The sequence below is a fragment of the Bidens hawaiensis genome, unplaced genomic scaffold (genome assembly GCF_021521415.1).
Source record: "Bidens hawaiensis isolate Kalapana, Puna unplaced genomic scaffold, B.hawaiensis_p1.1 tig00005935_1, whole genome shotgun sequence".
Taxonomy (NCBI): domain Eukaryota; kingdom Viridiplantae; phylum Streptophyta; class Magnoliopsida; order Asterales; family Asteraceae; genus Bidens; species Bidens hawaiensis.
In genome coordinates this window covers 180,428-201,323 of record NW_027491390.1, presented here as the reverse complement: position 1 = coordinate 201,323, position 20,896 = coordinate 180,428, and the positions used below count along the sequence as shown (strand labels likewise).

The following is a 20,896-nucleotide window of genomic DNA, read 5'->3' as shown; positions in this document are numbered from 1 at the left end:
TTTCTTTTTTATTTGTCTCATTACAAGTGTTCATTTTCAAAATTTATTAACAAATTTCCAAGTTTACCCTTAAACACACACAACTATTATTAACAAACAATATTGATTGACCCACTTTTCAAGGGCATTATTGTCATTTAGTAAGAAAAAAAAGTAATCATTCAATCCACCTTAAACTTTGTATATTTCAAACATTGACACGTATAATGAGACAGAGGGAGTACTAATTAGTCTCTATAAATTTATAACATTAGAAAACAATGTTAAATAATATATTTGAATATGAGGAAAGTTAGCAGGTGGATGAAGACCTAAAGCATCACAATTGTAGCCACTAAAATGGGCTATAAACATAATCTGAACCCAAACAGAAATGGTCAAACGAGCCAGTCCAGTAAGTAAACAGACTCTCTGCCCTCAGTCCAGTATTCAACAGTTTCAAGTACATGTTGCATTGCTTCCATACTTGTTGCCTTTACTGTACATTCAGCATAAACAACTGTATCTTATTTGACAAGAATCCAAGTGTAAAATAAAAAAAGAAATAAAATAAAATCATATGTGAAAGATATGTTACACTTATATGCATACTTATTTTTGTTTTTGATTCTAGTTTTATAACAATGAAGCAGCATAGCATAGATTTGTATTACCAAAGACAATTACACAACAAAATGTGTGTTTTTCGCGGCTTCTCAATACCTATACCGATAAAATATTAACGATACAATATGAAAAATAAAATCGGTCACAAAATAGAAATTTCCCCTCCCCTAAACCATCTATACATACACGTTCCGAGTCAACCCGTCGAGTTAGATCCAAAGTCGGTTAGGGTTACGACCGGTTATCCAAACTATATCGCCGGTTCACAACACCGATACCATCGAGAATGTACATCAAGTTTTCCCGCCAATTTCTCGGTTTTCTTATGATCCTGTGCTGGGTTTCGACTCGAAAAAACTTTGCGACTGCTTGATAAAGATTTTCTTCTTGAAACGGTTTTGACACGTAACCGTCCATTCCGCTTTTTTGACATACCTCAAATGTGGCGTGGATCACGTCTGCAGTCATGGCTAGGATCGGTAGGTGCCACTCGGTTGCAGTTCGAGCCTCACAACACCAGTCTACCGGATCACTCGTTAGTTGCTCGTTTGCCTGCCTTTCCATTAACCGGATACGGCGAGTCGCCTCAAACCTGAAATTTAATAACGCGGTTTTATTATTATTATTATTTTATTATGAAACTAAATAATGTAAACTAGTTTTTTTTATTAGTACGTACCCGTCCATTTCGGGCATTTGAATATCCATAAAGCAGGCATCGAACGTGTGCGGTATTTGAAGCAAATCGAGAGCCGATTTCCCGCTATCGGCACACTCGACCTATGCCCCGAACTTTTTAAGCGCACCGGCTGCCACCCTACGGTTCACTCGATTATCATCAACCACTAATATCCTCCTCCCACGAAGCAACCCACGAAGGTAAACGGGCCCGTTCGCCATACCTTTACCCGGTTCCACCTTCTTCCCGGTTCCAAACACCTGTTGTAAACACGCTGCCACCATACTCGCTCGTAATGGTTTCATAATCAATGTGTCGGAAAAACCCGCGGCTTTTGCCTTATCAAATTCATCACCGGTTATATTCGTGGCAAGAAGGATCATTTTAGGTGATTTTAACGCGGGCCCGAAAACCCGTATGTTGGTAACGTCGTCACCCGATAACAAACATCTTTCTCAACCAGAATCATGTCCTGTTGACCTGAACCGAAAACGGACCCCGCGGTTCTTATGCTATTAACAACCTCAACTAACACACCTAACCGTTTCAAATGGTATCGTGTAACCGCGGCTCGAATAGGTTTTGTGTCAACAACGGTTGCTTTCAACCCGTTGAAAGCAGTCGGTAAGTCATCATAAAGCGATCGCTTCGGGTCGGTAACCACGTTTTTCTCGCAGCGTTTAAAGTTAACCGTGAAGGAAAACGTGCTACCGATTTGTGGCTGGCTAACGAAGCTAATTTGACCGCCCATAAGCTCAACGAGACACTTGCTAATACTCAACCCGATTCCCGTCCCACCATAATTTCTAGAGGTTGAACTATCGGCTTGCATAAACGGCATGAAAACAAGCTTTTGAGCGTGTAACGGGATCCCGATTCCCGTGTCTTCGACCGAGACCATTAGATTAACGTTTTGTGATGACCCGTCAAACGGGCATTCTTCATCTGCTATTATATGCTTGAATCGTTCCCAACTGTTTCGGTCATCGGCTGCTTCCTGACCGCTTAACGTGTTTGACCAGAAACCATTAGATCTTGCATTCAAACAACCATCGGGTTTTGCATCGTTTACCGCTTTACAATGTTCGGTTAGATGGACTTGAACAAATATATGTCCTTGTTCGGTAAACTATCATTAAAAATCAAATCTTTATAAGAATCTTGAATCATTTTAATATCATAAAAATCAAAACATTTCGATATAATTCAACAAAAATCACGAAAGTTGTTTACTTTAACAGAATTCCCCACAAGATTCGTTATCACTTGTCGGAATCTTCCAGGATCGCCCATCACAATTTGCGGGACATTATCCGATACAAAAACCGCCAGCTTCATAACACAAAACCGAGCATAAATCAGATCATTTAAAAAAGAAAAAGAGACTAACAAACATGCATTTTACCTCAATTCCTTTATTCCGCGACTTCTCGGAGAACAACGAAAGCACATCGTCTAATATTGACCGGAGGTCAAACGGGACTGCCTCAAGTTCCAGCTTCCCGGCTTCAATTTTGGCCCGATCAAGCACTTCGTTAATCAAAGTAATCAAGGCTCGTCCACACGCTTGAGCCGTTTGAGCATAATCTCTTTGTGTTGAACTTAAATCAGTATCTAGAAGTAATGCAAGCATCCCTAAAATCCCATTTGCAGATTTATTATATAATTCTATCCATCAAATTAATATGAATAAAAACCGAGCAAAAAGATTGAAATGATACCGAGAATGCCATTCATAGGAGTCCGGATTTCATGTGAAACAGTAGCAAGAAACTGGCATTCAAACATACAAAATAATTAGTAACATGTTTTACTATATGGTTTATATCAACATTAAAGATTCAAACTTTAAGGAATTAACTTGGGATTTGGTGACATCAGCAGCTTCGGCTCGGACTTTTAACTGCTGCATTTTGTGAAAATCGTCTTCAACTTGAACAATATGAATAGCACCCGTATAAAACATGTAGCCCGCCAAGAAAACGATCACATATCCCAAAAACGCAGTGGTGAAAGCGGTTCGTGAGATCGGTGCTTTATGGAGGTACCGGCACATCATCTCGTGTTTCCTAAACGGGTCACCAAAGTCGAGTGAGCTGACCTGAACACGTGACATGTCACCATATTGGGCCTGACGACCGTACATTATTAACGGGTCTGACATGTTTGTGACATCGTAAACTTTTACTATGATTTCTTGGTTTCCCGCGAGTTGACCAAGCAGGTTTTCGACTAGTGACTCGACATCAAAGGCTCCACCAAGGTACCCGACCGTAGCTTCGATGCGGTCCCGGACCGATGCGTTTGGCGGGAGTTTTGATTTGTAGACCGGGATTGTCAACACAACTCCAAGATGGTTGGAGTCCAAGAGCTTAAACGGGCTTGTGAGCACTGCTTTCCCGGTTGATCGGGCCCGCAGGATGTTTTCTCGGTCCTCCTGTAATCAAATTCAAGAATCAAGATTTATTCAAATATTCGAATACCATAAAGATGTATGGATTATTATTAAATAAAGTTTAGATATTTAACCTCGCCCGACATCATATCTACCAAATTAAGGTAAGAAACGGTTTCTTGAGAAAAGATCACGGGGGCATACTCATCCCGGTGAGGTGAAGGATCTTTATTCGCCATTGTTCTTATTGCCCCACTGTGTTGACTTTCAAAGTCAGCCCTTTGGTAATTCATTACCCTTTGTGCATATGCTACTCCACTTAATAGTGGTCTTTCAAATGCTGTTCTTGCTGTGTATTCTGCAAATGTTTCCTGCATTACAAAGTTACAAAATCAATTCTCCCATTTGACATTGACTTTGAAAGTCAAAACTAATACAATTTTTGAACCTCAAATTTGATGTCAAATTCAAAAGACTGCAAGAAACAATTGACAGTTTGATACAAACAGATACTTAGATGTTTTAGATCCCAACAATGCACATCAACTCTACCACAATTTGATTCTTTGAATCAAAAAATATTTCAATTTAGGTTTCTTGTTAAATCCCAAAATATGCTTCTTGAACTACCCACAGTTTGATCAATAAATAATACCAAAAATACAAACAGATGATCAAGAATTTAATAATAAACAAAATAAATATATAAAAAAAACAGAAACTTTATGATTATTTTTGCTGAATTGAATCAAGAAAAGTGTAAAACTTCACAAGAATACAAAGATTCAACTCAAGAAACTATCTTTCTTCATAATCTTGAGCAAGAACATGAAAAAAAAAACTACCAAAATATTCATAAATACCTCCTCAGCAACTTTATTTTCACAGAAGTTCTAGAATTTTAGAATAAACAAATTAAATTACCAAAAAAAAACAAAGACTTTATGAATATTTTTGCTGAAATTGAATTAAAAAAAATGGTAAAATTTCACAAGAACACAAGGATTCAACTCAAGAAACAATCTTTCTTGATAATCTTGAGCAAAACATGAAAAAAATATATATATCCAAACACAAACACCATAAAAGTTCAAAAAGAGGTCAAAACCTGGTCAATGACTGAAGGGTTCTTGTAATAATGAAAAGTTGAGACCAAAACAGCAAGAGCATGAACATGATTAACACAAACACTAAACTGATCTTGCAACATTCTAGCCCTTTGATCACACATGCTCACCAACCCCTCTTGAATTCTCTCTTGATAACCTGCATCTATGTATCTATACACATAAACTGCAGCAAACCCAAACACAATCACCCATAAAGCCAGGTATTTGCCTTGATTTCTTCTTGGAATGTATGATGTGTACTTCCTCTTTGCACCCAGTTGCTGCTGGTCATTCAAACTCACTGCCACTAAATGATGCTGCCCTTGCATTTTCATACTTGTTAATTTTCTTGAATTTAAAGATTTGTAATCTTTATACTCAAAGGACAAAACTTTTTCAAGAAAACATATAATTGGACCATGGTTTTGTGTGATTTAGGTCAAGAAGGTTAAAAACACACAAACCCAGAAAAACCCACAAACAATAATCATCAAAGACAGGAACTTGCACACAAAAGTGTTTTTTTTTTTATTATTTAAAAAAAAATAAAAATTAAGAATGATCTTAAAGAGACAAGCATGGGGGTGTTTGCAGTAGCTATAAAAAGATGCACAGAAGCCCAGATAGCAAAGGAGCTTTGAAGCAAAAAAATGTTGATACAAATATAATAAAAAAAACAATTAATATTAATAAAACCAGAGGCGTGAAGAAGGTAGCAGACAAAGACTTTAACACATTCACTGTTGTTGTGTGAAATCTTGAATTAAAAAAGATGAAGAAATCATATCGAATCTAAGCGAAATTAGAAGGTTTTTGACCGGATTAAAGAATATGTTTTGGTGTTTAATAATTGTAGGAAATTGAGGGGAAAAATAATATTAATATTTTAATATTATTATTTTTTTAATATTAATAATAATAAGTTACTTAAAAAAGCAAATGAATCGAATTTTCAGGATTTTTTTCAAGATACGCTCTTGTCCCCCTGCCCAACTTGAATAAAAAGTTAAAAACAACCACATAAAAAGTTTATTAATTTTAGTCATGTATAATTAAGAAAAATAAGTAACTATAATATCAACAAAATATGAGAAAACAGATAAATTAGATTTTGGTGATTTAAATATAATTCATTATATTATAAAAATCTATATTTATAGTGCAAAGGACTATCAAATAACTCTTATCAAATAACTGAGATGCTTGTAGAGTCATGGGGTGCGTCAGAAAAATATACCCTTCCCTATTCATTGTTTTTATCGGCTAACGCGTTCTCCTGCCTAAAGGGAAGGGTGAGTTCGGTTTGAGTGTTCATCGTCGTGCACCGTATACACTCAAGCGACAGTGGAGTGCTATGTAGATGCTACCTTGGTGGAGGATGGATTTCATACGGTTTTATCTCTCGTTCAACCCGAAAAATAGAGAATCTAGCCTCCTTTGGATTCAATCATTTTTGCAAGTAGGGAGGATCGTTGGCAAAGCCAACTTCCTGGGTTTCGAGCTGTATGATTGAATACGTTTTTAACATTTACTTTCATTTTCAAGACAACTGGTTGTTAATAATGCAAAAGCTGATTGATTTTTATCCCAGTCAGAATGTTGTAAAATGTTGTGGAATGACCTTAATGAAAAGCTAGGGGTTAACGGATGCTTTTCCGTTAGAGGAAAATTTGCTATCGATAACGAACGTGTAAGTTAGGAATGTAATTGTATATGTTGTAAGTATGGAATGCTATTAACAAATGAGTATTACACAGTCGTCTTAATTTGATAGTAAAAACAATAGCCGCATTTATACAAAGCTCTGACGGTTCTTTATTAAAACTAAATTTGTATTGAAAATCCTTCGCTTATACTTGAGGTAAATGGCTCGATCATAGTCTTAGCATTAATTCATTTGCCTTTAAATAAGTATTGGTTAGTTTTACTTGTTTTCACGTATCAAGCTAGACCCGATATTAATATAATCAAGTTTGATCGCCTAATTAGATTAGGATCCGCCTATACATTTTTAACCGTTTTCATTAAAACTGATAAATTATCTATGTGGATTAATTGTTAAAAATGTATTAATTCTTAGTTATCCTTTAAAAATTTCATTTACTCATATGTTATTGGTTACTGAAAATAATGTCATCCGACATATAAACAAGTACTAAATGTCTATAACTATTCATTAGAAAAAACATTTGTTAAACATAAACCTTGTAATTGAAAAAATAATGAGAATTGTATTTGTTTTTTTATTTTAGTTTAATAGTATTGATATATATTTACAAATATTTTGATCGTTACAAGCAAGATGCAAATATTTTAATTTGTATGCTTACCAACATACGATAAGTGACGGTCTTATCCATTTAATAAGTTGGCTTTTAAGATTTAGAATAAAATAAGTTTACACATATATGAAAAAAATCAGATGAGAACAAAATTGAGAATCAAATCTAGTAGGTTGTCTGGTATTATTATACTAATCTTATTAAATATTTTTTTAATTAAATAGAATACCTTTAAAATTAACAATTATTAATTTGTTTTCTCTCTTATATTTCTTTTCGATCAATTATTTTCTCGCCATTTCCGGCTCTTGTTTCGTTCATGTGTTTAAAATTCAGATTTATAAACTTCACGTGGTAAAAATAAACTTCACATGGTTAAAAATTATGCCACGTCTGCTGTAACAAGATTGATGTCACGTATGACGTTAAAATATTATTTCTGATAAATTAAAAAATAGCTTACGGTATGAGGATGTGCATAGACTATCGTGAGTTGAATAAGCTTACGGTAAAGAATAGATATCCGTTGCCAAGGATTGATGATCTGTTTGACCAACTGCAAGGTTCAAGTTGGTTCTCACGAATAGATCTCAGATCAGGCTACCATCAGCTGAAGGTGAAAGAGGCAGACATCCCTAAGACAGCTTTCCGAACGCGGTATGGACACTACGAGTTCCTCGTAATGTCATTCGGTCTAACCAATGCTCCTGCAGCATTTATGGACATGATGAATAGGGTGTGTCGACCGATGTTGGATAAGTCGGTTATCGTCTTCATCGATGATATATTGGTTTATTCAAAGAGCGAGTCTGAACATGCTGAACATCTGAGAGAGGTACTTGAGACTCTGAAGAAAGAGAAGTTGTATGCCAAGTTTTCGAAGTGCGCGTTCTGGTTAAGAGAAGTGCAATTTTTAGGTCACGTGATTAATCCTGAAGGGATTACCGTGGACCCAGCTAAGATTGAAGCGATAACGAATTGGAAGACTCCGCAGAATCCGACTGATATACGAAGTTTCCTAGGGTTAGCTGGCTACTATAGGAGATTCATCGAAGGTTTCTCCAAGATAGCCGCACCGCTGACCGGTATGACCCGAAAGTCGATAGTATTCAGTTGGGGAAAGTTTCAGGAAGAAGCCTTTGAAGAATTGAAGAAGAGGCTCACGCAAGCTCCAATCCTTACTTTGCCCGATGGCGACGAGGATTTCGTTGTTTGTGCTGATGCCTCACATCAAGGGTTAGGTTGCGTGTTGATGCAACGGGGGAAGGTGATAGCTTACGCGTCTAGACAGTTGAAGGTCCATGAAAGTACTTATCCGACGCATGATCTGGAGTTAGCAGCTGTAGTGCATGCTCTTAAGATATGGAGGCATTATCTGTACGGTACTAAGTGTACTATCTATACCGATCATAAGAGTTTAAAGTACTTCTTCAAACAGAAAGAACTGAACATGAGGCAGAGAAGATGGTTAGAATTGATAAAGGATTACGACTGTGAGATTAGGTATTACCCCGGTAAAGCTAACGTGGTCGCTGATGCGTTAAGTCGTAAGAATGAGGAAGTCCTTGCAACAGTGAAGTCATATAAGTTGATCATGAACTCAAGTCTTTTTGAAGAAATCATCAAAGTGCAGTCAGAAGTGTTAGTAGACGAAGGGTTAGTAAAGAAAGAAAGGATTTATGGCCAGCAAGATGAGTTGATGGAAAACACTCATTGAGTTAAAACTAGATTTGACCGTATGTGGATTCCACGCCATGGTGATCTTAGAAGTCGAATCTTAGATGAAGCTCATAAGTCAAGGTACTCAATCCATCCTGGAGCTACAAAGATGTACCAAGACTTGAAAAGAGATTACTGGTGGCCAGGAATGAAGAATGATGTAGTGGATTATGTTAGTAAGTGCTTAACTTGCTTACAAGTCAAGGCCGAGCACCAAAAGCCTTATGGGAAGATGCAACCGCTAGAGATACCTGAGTGGAAATGGGAACACATCACCATGGATTTCATAACTAAGCTACCTCGTACAGCTAAGCAACATGATACCATCTGGGTGATTGTGGACCGTTTGACCAAGAGTGCTCACTTTCTGCCCATACGAGAGGCCATCTCGTCAGAAATGTTAGCAAGCTTGTTCATCAAGGAAGTTGTAACCAAGCATGGAGTACCGTTATCGATCGTGTCCGGTAGAGATACACGGTTTACTTCGAGGTTCTGGAAGAAATTCCATGAAGCTATGGGGACGAGGTTGAACATCAGTACGGCGTATCATCCTCAAACTGATGGACAGTCCGAAAGGACGATCCAAACCCTTGAGGATATGCTACGTGCTTGTGTTTTAGATTTTGGTGGAAGTTGGGATGATCATCTGCATCTGGCAGAGTTCTCCTATAACAACAGTTACCATTCAAGTATTGGTATGCCACCGTTTGAGATGCTTTACGGTAGACGATGTAGAACCCCGGTGTGTTGGGGCGAGATTGGTCAGAAAGAAATGGGAATCCTAGAAGTAGTTCAAGAAACGTCTTCAAAGCTCGATCAGATCAAAGCAAGATTGAAAGCCGCGCAAGACAGACAAAAGTCTTATGCAGATAAGCGGCAACGACTAATTGAGTTTAACGTGGGTGACTATGTGATGCTCAAGGTCTCGCCTTGGAAAGGAATTATCCGTTTTAGGAAAAGAGGAAAGTTGAGTCCGAGGTACATTGGACCGTTCAAGATTGTAGGTCGTGTGGGTGAAGTAGCTTATAAACTGGATTTACCCGATGAGTTAGAAAGAATTCATTCAACCTTCCATGTTTCTCATCTGAGGAAGTGTCTAGCTGATGACACGTCTCACGTGCCATTAATGGACATTGAGGTTGATGAACAATTGAACTACATCGAGCAACCGATAGAGATCGTTGATCGCAAGGAGAAGCAGCTTCGTCACAAGATTATACCTTTGGTAAAAGTAATATGGAAACACCGCAAGGGATCAGATGCTACTTGGGAAGCCGAGGATGAGATGCGCAAGTTTTACCCTAGTTTGTTTATGTAATAGTTAGGTTTCGGGGACGAAACCTCTTTAAGGGGGGAAGACTTGTAACATCCTAAAATTTTAATGATGAATAAAGGAAGTTATGTTTAGTGATTTCGCGTAATTGATTAATGTCGGGGAAGGAGCGGGTCTTGGACTTGGATTAATTGAGATGGGTTAAATGAGAATGGGATTTCAGGGATATAAATACCCCTAAAATCCCAAAATATCTTCATTTTCCCCCACTCTCCTAAACACACACATACACACACCAAGCACACCCAAAACCGCCGCCGGCCGGGCCGAGAAAGAAGGAAGGATCGAGCGAGGTCCGGGTAAGAGAGAAAGATTAGTGGTGATACCAAGATAAACGAGATCCAAACAAGCTCAAAATGTATGATTCTTGATCTTGGAAGTTTAAAGATCCGAGCTTTTAGTGTATAAACGACCGAAAATGGTCGGGAAGTGTAGTGGGTGGTATTGAACCTTAACAAGGGTGTTAAAATCGCCCGAAATGTTGATCAGAAACCGAAATAGCGGACATCTGGGCAACTTCGCCTTCATCTGGGCAACTTCGCCTTCAAGCGATGAACTTCGCCTGCAAGCTAAGTTCGCCTGATGAACTTCGCCTGCAAGCTAAGTTCGCCTGATGACAAGTTCGCTTGAGGTTTAAGTTCGCCTGATGACAAGTTCGCCTGAGGTTTAACTTCGCCTAAAGCTAAGTTCGCCTGAGGTTTAACTTCGCCTGATGACAAGTTCGCCTGAGGTTTAACTTCGCCTAAAGCCAAGTTCGTTTAGAAAATAAATTAAAAATCTAATGAAAAATGTGTTAAGACAGTTAATGGAAATAAAATTTTTCCAAGCTGACCTGGCAGCTCGACCCCAGCCAGGGGCTCTGCCCCTTGGACCCTGCAAGGGGCTGCCGCCCCTAGACCCCGCTGCCAGGGGCGCTGCCCCCGGACCCCCGTTCGTTGTGGGTAGTAATTAAGACTAGAAAGATGTTATAAGTAGTGATAGTTAAATTGATATGTATACTTGTTATACAGTCAGCCGTGCACAACTGAAGAAAGGGATTACGATCAACGGAGAACGTAACCGTGTTCAGGTGAGTTTCTAGCCCCATTTATGTGTTATGTTTTCGGGGCTGTGCGCATACTCAACATGTTTGTTAATACACTTATCCTAAGAGATAAGTGTATGCCTTATGTGGATAATGTGAAATGTATGAATGATTGCTTGATGGTACGTGAACGATCTTCGGATATTGCACGTACTGTCAGGTTGTAACGCTATGTATAAGGTAAGTATGTTATGTATGTTTATGTGTATGAACATGATAGAGATAATAGAAGAAAGAAATGATAATGTATGGTTGTATGGTTACGAAAAGGGCACCGAGCCCTAATAATACTCGAGGTATGATGTATGGTTGTATGGTAACGAAGAGGGAATCGAACCCTACTAATATTCGAGAACTAGGGAACCGAACCCTACTAATATTCGAGGAAGAAGGGTACCGAGCCCTAATAATACTCGAGGAAAGAGGGTACCGAGCCCTAATAATACTCGAGGAAAGAGGGTACCGAGCCCTAATAATACTCGAGGAAAGAGGGTACCGAGCCCTAATAATACTCGAGGAATGTAGGGCGTAATGCTCTTTATAACATAAGATATGAAAGTAAGTTAATACAAAAGAAAGTAAGAAAGTATGAAAGTAAGAAAGTATGAAGGTATAAAAGTATGAACGAAAGAATATAATGTTATGTGAATGGTATGATTATGTGATTATCTAGAACTCACTCAGCGTAGCTGACTTTTAGTATGCACGCAGGTGAGTAGGATGAGGCAGCTCGCTTGAGGAGACACATGGCACTGAACAAGAATCTGGCATCTGAAGACCTATGATGTGTTAATTTTAATGCTTTAATGTGAAAGACAATAAATGTTTTGAGACAAGTTATGAATTAAAGTTTTATGAAAGTTTTATATTCCGCGTAAATGTTTTAATTAACTCTGATATTTAGAACTGTGTTTATGAGTAAATCCAACTCGAAAGTAGGGTTACCGGTAACGGGGCCTTACAATTTGATGTGATTTAAGGTTGTTTTTCTATATAATGAATTAGTGGTACATGTTATCTTAATGTAAGGTATAACAGCTATGCTAAAGCGCCCTAGTACTCCGCCAACGAACAATCCTGCTGTAGATTATCAAACAGCTGACTCAGAACATGTATTAAAAAGAACAAGGGCATTTGGTATTTCTGATGAAGTATGTCATTTTCTTTTATAAAAAATTGAGTAGTCTTGACATTAAATGTTACCAGGTTCTGATGGCATTTGTGTGTTGTTAGCAGGTTAATCATATGCCTGTAAATATCTTGCCTGTTGGTTACAGTGGTCAAAGTCACCATGGTCAAAGTTCATACTCGTCAGATGATTTACCAAAAACTGTGGTGATGACACTTAATCAAGGCTCCGTGGTTAAGAGTATGGATTTTCATCCAGTACAGCAGATTCTGCTTCTTGGTTGGCTCTCGTTTACTCTAAATTACTTTTTATTAATTGTGTATTATGTCATTAATGTCTGTCTTTTTTCACTAATTGCAGTTGGAACAAATACTGGGGATATCATGATATGGGAACTTGGTAGTAGAGAAAAACTTGCTCATAAGAATTTTAAAGTTTGGGATCTTAGCGTCTTTTCAACGCCTTTGCAGGTAGCCTTGTAAATGAACCGAACAAGCACGAAGGGAGCACGCTTGTGTTTGTTCGCTTAACTTTAACACAACAAACGATCGAACACGAACAGTTAAACGAATGTGGTTTTCTTGTTTGTCTTCGCTCATTAAGAAAATAAACATGTTCGTGTTTGTTTATGTTTGTACGTTAACAGGATAACGAAAGGTTCACGAATGAACATGACTGAACATATATGGAAATATTAACGAATGAACTTCAACGTTAACAAACAAACTTAAACAAATGTAAACTAAAGAACATAATTGTTCATGTTTGTTCGTTTAACTAAATGAACACAGTTTGCTGTGATGTGTTTATTCTTTATTAAATTATAATTTTTATTATTTTGTTTATACGTCGAGCATTGGCTCTTTATTGTAGGCCGCTTTGACCAGCGACTATACTGCATTAATCAATCGTGTAACTTGGAGCCCTGATGGAACCCTTTTTGGTATATTATTAACTTTTTAATAGTTTTATATCTTTTGTCATTAAAGTTCAAAGTTAACAATAATGAACGTTGATAGAGGTGTTGCGTACTCAAAGCACATTGTGCAGATATACTCGTATCATGGCGGCGATGATGTCAGAAACCACTTGGAGGTTTATATTGTCTTCACCTTTTAATTTTTAGCTCTTTAGGCGGTTGCCATCATTATGTATATATTAATGCATTTATTATGTTCCGTATTATATACAGATCGATGCTCATGTTGGCAGTGTGAATGATCTCGCGTTTTCTTATCCAAACAAACAACTTTGCATTGTGACTTGCGGTGACGATAGATTAATAAAAGTTTGGAATGCAGTTACGGGTTTCAAACAATACACATTTGAGGGTCATGAAGCACCTGTTTATTCTGTATGTCCACATTTTAAAGAAACCGTGCAGTTTATATTCTCAACTGCAACTGATGGGAAAATAAAAGCATGGTTGTATGACAACATGGGTTCAAGAGTTGACTATGATGCGCCAGGTCACTAGAAGCACGGATGCAGATGAGATATATCGAGAGTCTTGCAAAGATATCAAGAAAGTTTTGCTTCGATTTGGGGAGATGGTGGGTGAACAACTTAGCAAAGAAGGTATGGAGGCTCGTGCAATCTATGAAAATGTTAGTGATGAGTTGAAAGCTTTACCAGGTATCACTACGAAAAAACGGTTCAAAGCAGCTCATTTGATTGGTAAAGATGTGGATCTAGGACGTTCTTTTCTTGCGTTGACAATAGAAGAGAAAATTGAGATGGTCGAGTTGTATACCGATGGTTCAATGGGATAGTTGTGTATGGTTGAAGTATGTTTTGTATGTGAATTGGTTTTAACTATGGTTGATGTTTTTTGCTTAAAAACTATGTTTTGTATGTGAATTGGTTTGATCAATGCATATTTTGGTTGGAATTTATGCATCTTTTTATATGTTTTTTATTTTTTAATAAATATTTGTTATGAAAAAAATACTTGTGCTAATGATAAAGTTGATATAATTCTCTGTTTATTTTCTATGTACCAAACAAGAGAAATGATTCTCAGCTATATTTCTCTACTGAAATCTCTGTGCTACCGAACAGAACAGTCAATTCTCATTCTCCAGACCAATTCCCTTTCTCTGCAATTCCATTTCTCTATTCCATTTCTCTACAATTCCATTCTCTGTACCAAACACCCCTAAACCTAATCAACGAATATATGAAGGTATATTTTGCATACCAAAATTAGTCTTCATCCATTGAAAGAAAAGAAAAGAAAAATGGAGGGAGAGGTTGAGAATATCAAACATCGCTTTCGCAAATCTTGATGATTATGACGTGGGGACAAGGATGAGATCTCATTATCGTATAATATATAATTATATTATATATTACCAAACTACCCAAACACTTTCATGTGACTTAAGGAGCGCTCATTACCCTCCTCTTCTTTATGGTTTTGGTTGACAAAACAGGGTCGTTATATTCAGAACACCACTTTTACGTTATGTTAATAACTTTATACGGTTTATATAGGAGTTATAGTAGTCGTATAGCCCTCACATAAATAACTTATATGATATGAGAATAACCTCTGTTGACAAAATAAGGCAGCTAGCTAGTTAAGTGAGTGTTGTATTTTTAAATAATACGTGTTTTATAGTTGTGTATAGGGGTGGCAATCTTGACCCAAACCCTTTCAAATGAGTCAATTTGAGTTGTTTTAAAAGTTAAATGAGTTGGTTTGGGTAAAAGGTTTTAAATAAATGGGTCAAAATGAGTCATTTGAAATTCCATCATTTTATTTTCGGGTCAAAATGGGTCGATAAGTTCAAAGAAATGGGTCGATGTGGGTTAGTGTCCCAAGGAAATGTGACAGGTTTCGGATCGGAACGGGTTTTCGTACAAGACACGTTTCGGCACGAAACGTGTTTCAGATCGGAACGGGTTTGGTTCAGGTTTCAAGTCAACACGAGTTTTCACCCGTGACGTGTTGGGTTTTGGATTCTTTTGCTTCTTTCTGGTCGATTCCGGACTCGTTTTTTAAGTTTTGTTCTTGTTTGGTTTGAATTCTTTTAGTTTCGTTTTGATTGATTTTTTCGATTTCGATTGATGTGGTCCGGTTTTGGCTTTTTGTTTCTTTGTTTCATTTTTGTCGATTCTTTCGGTTTCGGTTCGATTCTAGATGTTTTTTTTATGGAACGAGGACAACGTATGAAACATTTTAGTGTTTTTACTTTTTTGGTTTATGATTTATATTTTGAGTTATAATTTTTTATTATTATTTTTGAATATTTTTTTGAGTGTTTTTTATCTTAATAGAAAACCCCTAAAAAAATAATTAAAAAAAATAACTTAAAATATAAGTAAAAAACGAAAAATCTAAAAAAACAAAAATGTCTCCGCCGTTATTCTCGTTCACAAAAAAAAAAAAAAACTCAAAACCCGGTTTGACCCTAACCTATTTTGACCCAAACCAAAAACAACCCTTTATTTAATTGACTCGTTTTGACCCAAACTCAATTTGACTCATACCCGTTTTGACCCATGACTTATTTCAACCCATGACTCGTTCGACCCAATCCAACCCATTTGCCACCTCTAGTTGTGTGTGTATACTTTTTACTAACGTATGAAATTGTATTTATACTAACGTATACGTAAATTGCCAATTTACAATGAATCATGGTAAGTCACAACATGACAGACGTGTAGTATCCACAACTTTGAATTATGTAATTCATATTTATTTGTGGTTTTGTTGTTTGTTTTACCTATTGGCAAAACAGATTTTATTAATCCTATTTTTTTGTCATTTACTGAAAATAATCCCAATTGAGAATAATACTGATGGTGGTCTCACCTTTTAAATTATTCCTAGTAGACCTCTGTTAAAAAGATTTAATAGTGTTAAATTTTATCCGAGTTTTGAACTGACGTTTTAGGGCTTTTAATCGAAAGAATGATACGAGTCGATTGATGTAAAATTTACCTCGAAACGATGCTTCAAACGACGAAACTGTGCTTCAATTAAGGTGTTTGAAGTTTCACGGTTTACATCAATCGACTCGTATCATTCTTCTGAAAAAAATCTTTAAAATATTAGTTTGAAATGCGAATAAAACTTTGACACCGTTAAGTTTTTTTTAACAAAAGTGCAATGAGTGAAAAAACAAATTTTAAGGTGGGACCACCGACATGAATATCCTCAGGTGAGATTATTATTGAATTATTAAAATCCAATTTATCTTTCGTATTTATGTATTTCTTAATTTTTCATATATTTTTAAAATTTTTGTAATACGAAATTGAGTATGGTAAAGCAATTGAAAAGACTCATGCTATATTTATCTAATTCGGTAACTATCATGAAAGCTAGAAACATGTCACACCCTCACAGAACCTAATTGTCGGACAAGGAAGTGCTAAAAGGATTCAAATACCTAGTCTCGTGTAAATCCCACAAACAACAAACTACTGATGATTGATGTTATAGGAAACAGAAATGATAATCCAACTATGAAGCAAACTCTACGTTGACACTATAATGCTTAGAAGACGCTAATTCACGATTAAGTAACCATATTCCAAACGTGTAAGACAACAAGTGACTGACAAATGAATGATTGAACACACAATTGTTGAGAAAACTTTTGTATTTGGAAACACACACTTGCAAATTGGTATTTAACTTTAATCTGTCGTTTAACACATGTGATGAAATTACCTAAATTACCCTCTATTAAAACCTTCAAACTAGACTTCAATAATCCCTAAAAAAACCACCATCGCGTTGTTAAATAGATTGGTTTAAGTATTTTGCGAACAGCTTCAATCGAACTTGAGGCCGTCTTCGAAGACTTGCACGTAATTACTAAAACTTTGGTATCTAATTCATTCACTTTTCTAGTGTAATAATAAATTATCTAAAAAAGTTTAATAGTTAAAGAGTCCTTAAACATAAATCTTTTATATATAAAGTAAAATAGTAATGCAAAGCTACTATAATAAAAGGCAAAACCAATGTTTCAAAAAGATTTATTTTTTAAATCTTATTTAATTCATTCACTTATCAATCTATAATTACTTAACCGCGTGTAGGATGTTGTCTTCGGACATGTTCTTTAATCTTTATCGGACTTTCCACTCCCAAGTATATTATTGTCGGGTTTTTCTGTCTACATGCAAGCATGAGACTAAATTGGTAGATTGCATGGTCTATTTAAAATTGTTTTATTAAGGTAGTAATTATGTGTTTTGAAGTTCGATTCCATTTTCAACTTTAGATACTAATAAATTTTTTGAATTGTTTTTAGTGACCGAAAACTTTATATTTAGGAGGAAAGTATTTTCTATACATGTTTATTAAATTATTGGCGTAGGTAACATGATTAGTTGCTAGCCAACTCATTGTTTCTTGCGCCTCTATATTAGAGGTTCGGTGTTCAAAACATGTTTGCAAGACAACCTATTATGTAATATTGTACTTAATGTTCAGCCATATAAGAAATTTAAAAGAAGGTATACCATTAGAGTGTAGATCTTTCCAATAAAGAGGTAACGTGATTACCAGTCGAACCTAATATCTTATGCTATTTCCATCGTGCAACTTATTTCAAGAGATCATCGTTCAAAAACCTACGTGATAATTTGACATTCGACGTTACAAATACATATATTGAAACCTCGGGATCACTTGATCTCAATATCCTTGCAATGGATTATAATACGTGTGTTTATGCAGTTATATAGTATCTTCTTATAACTAGTTTGTATTAAACTTTTATATGTGTATACACATATAAATATGAAATCAGATATAGTGTTTTTACGGTGTTTGTCAATCATTTGATGGCGTCCCACCCAGAAAAATGAGTCTCAGCGTGATAAACGCAGTGAAACCATATCTTAGATGTTTGGCAACGATCATTTAGTCAGCCTTGTTGAAGGTTAGGGTCGTTTTCACTTGTGTATAAAAAATACCATAGACTTATAGGTACGAATAGATAATGAGGTTGATGTATACATTGAACCAAGAAATGTTTTTGTTGGTTTGGCCCATCTATGTCTATGAATATATGTGTTTATATAGATGAAATATGCATAAGATTGCATGGGGACCAATTTGAAATTGCTTTTGTTTATGTGGGGTATTTGTATCAACCTTTGGTTTTGTCATGTAACCCAAAGACCTTCAAATGGGTACCAAAGGTGTTCCCCCCCACTCAAAATGTATGTGTTTTTACCTGGTCAAGGACTACCATCACTTTCCCATCAGCCAAAAAAAAGTTTTAATGGATTATACTGTTTGTTATATTCATAATAATAATCATCATCATTTATGTCCCTCACTCACTTTCTCCCATTATACATCCACATGAACAAACAATTCATCACTATGGGTAATTAGCTTTTGGTTCAATTTCTTCTTCAATAGGGACTAAGCTATAAGGCTAAAATATTTCAAATTGTAACTAAAAAAAATCATCAATGGATTTTAAAAAATCTCATTTGTAAAAATGTATGGGTGAACAATAAATGAACGGAACGGAAATTAACAGAAAACTGAATTAACCGAAAATTAATGATCGGTTTTTTTATTCTTGGTTAGCTGAACTGTTTATATTTTGATATATTTCTAGCTTTTATACCTTTATTTCATTTATGTCATGCTAACATGTTATTTCATGTATCTATTATACTTCCATGTCATGTGTTATTGTATTTATAAAATAACTTTATAAATTTCGATGCAAGTTCAAACAAAAACAAACATTTATCATCAATGGATTTTAAAAAATCTCTTAGCAGTGAGCAATAAACGAACTGTTAGCTGAAACTAAACCAAAAATCAACGAAACCGATTCTATATTGATTGAATACCAAATTAACCAAAAACCAGTTATCAGTTTGTACCCTTTGTTAACTTTCAAAATGAGTCTGTTCTATTTTCATACATTTCTAGTTTTTATACCTCCACAACATGTATATGTACCTTTATTTAATGAATTTATAATCAAGTTAAAACAAAAATAATAATTGAAACAAAAAAACTAATTGAATAAACCGAACCAATTAACTGAAAATCGATCGTTTAATAAAATAGATTAGCCAATGACTTGGTTATAAAGCCTAGACAACCAGAGAGAGCCTAGCATCAACAAACGATTGAGCGCCATCAAGATCTAATAGTATGTACTTAAAAAATTAAAAAGTTGCTTTTTTTTAAATGAAAGCGAATCTATGTGGTTTGAACCAAATCTTAAATTTTGTAGTTTGATAGATTCATAAACCAAACTCCATGTGAACATAATCTATTTAGCTGCAAAACAAGTCACACAAACATGATTTCGAGTTGAAGTTTCAAAAACATTCATTTTATATTAGGTCAAACATAATAATAAAATAGCATAGGCAAATGATAAATGAATCCATTGACTGGGGACATAAAAGTCATTTCACGATGTTGAATATGAGTCTTCGACAACAATATTGTTGGTTAAAAGTCAGTTTTACGGTTGGATTAGCAATTTAGCATCCTATCTTATATATTTTTTTTTATTATTTTAATGATATTATACCTGAAAATCCGCAATTTTGAAAGTGCTTAGGTGCTTATGGTAATTATTATATTTATTCAAATAAATCAATGGTCTCTGTTTAGAGTTCTATTAATTTATCTTTAGATCGGTAGTTGTGGGTTTTAACGAGGACGCCAAAGTTAACCGGCCTGTCCGGGGTGGTAAAGGGCTTGTAGCCGGTTAACAGGCTTTAACAAATAAATGATGAGACCCAGGTAATTTAATAAGAAAATGGTGGTACTATTGTTAGTTAAATCATAACGTGGTGTGCTTGTTAAAGTTGCACTGCCTACATGCCAATGATATAACGCTTTAACTAGCAAATTTAACATCATCCACGATTAGTAGCCTTTGTGATGAACGATTAGGGTCAATGTGGTAAGAGATAATGAAATGAACGAGGGAATGAAATGGATGCGGGAATGAAATGGACGAGATAATTGAATGCATCATATCATTCCATTGTCCTGTTTGGTTACTATGTGGGAATGAAATAGATCATTACTTTGTGTTGTATGGTAGACGAACTGACGAAGAAATAAAATAAAATTGGTGGTGACTCGAGGTGGTGGTGGTGTGGGGGTAGTCGTGGCTGGTGGTTGGCAATGGTGGTTGGCGGTAGTGGTGGGTAGCGGCAATGGTACCTAGTGGGTGGTGGCAGCGGCGGGAGGCGGCGATGGTCGGAGGCGGTGGTGGTGGGAGGGTGACAAAGGTGTGTATGGTGAAAGATGGAATTAAACGGAAAAAAACAAAAAACAAAGGTGATGGATGAAATGAAATTGAGGTGTTTTAGAGATAATGAAATGAACTAGGTAATAGATCATTCTATTCTATTAACTAACCAGACACTCATTTTTTCCGTTCCTTAGCAATAATCCCCTTCTCATTCATGCATACCAACGCTGGGAGTATTTATAACTTTAAGTTACGTAAAAAAAACGTCTTTAGACAATAATAGAAAAAGGTTTATTTAATTCTCAAATGATCCGTATTTTATACTTTATAGCTTAGTAATTTAA

At 35.9% G+C, this 20,896-nt stretch overlaps 1 long non-coding RNA gene and 1 pseudogene across 2 annotated transcripts; one reads left to right on the top strand and one right to left on the bottom strand.

The window, feature by feature from the left end:
- Nucleotides 1–643: 643 nt before the first annotated feature.
- Nucleotides 644–5,327, bottom strand: LOC143631065 (histidine kinase CRE1-like; annotated as a pseudogene). Its single transcript, XR_013153284.1, has 8 exons — nucleotides 4,789–5,327; nucleotides 3,815–4,051; nucleotides 3,147–3,722; nucleotides 3,007–3,058; nucleotides 2,691–2,920; nucleotides 2,519–2,617; nucleotides 1,286–2,414; nucleotides 644–1,198 (listed from the first exon to the last, which is right to left on the bottom strand). The product of XR_013153284.1 is annotated as a histidine kinase CRE1-like (transcript).
- Nucleotides 5,328–12,741: 7,414 nt separating this feature from the next.
- LOC143631064 (uncharacterized) lies at nucleotides 12,742–13,800 on the top strand. The gene is made up of 4 exons (XR_013153283.1): nucleotides 12,742–12,806; nucleotides 13,210–13,279; nucleotides 13,358–13,431; nucleotides 13,529–13,800. It is a non-coding gene; the product is annotated as an uncharacterized LOC143631064 (long non-coding RNA).
- Nucleotides 13,801–20,896: the final 7,096 nt, after the last annotated feature.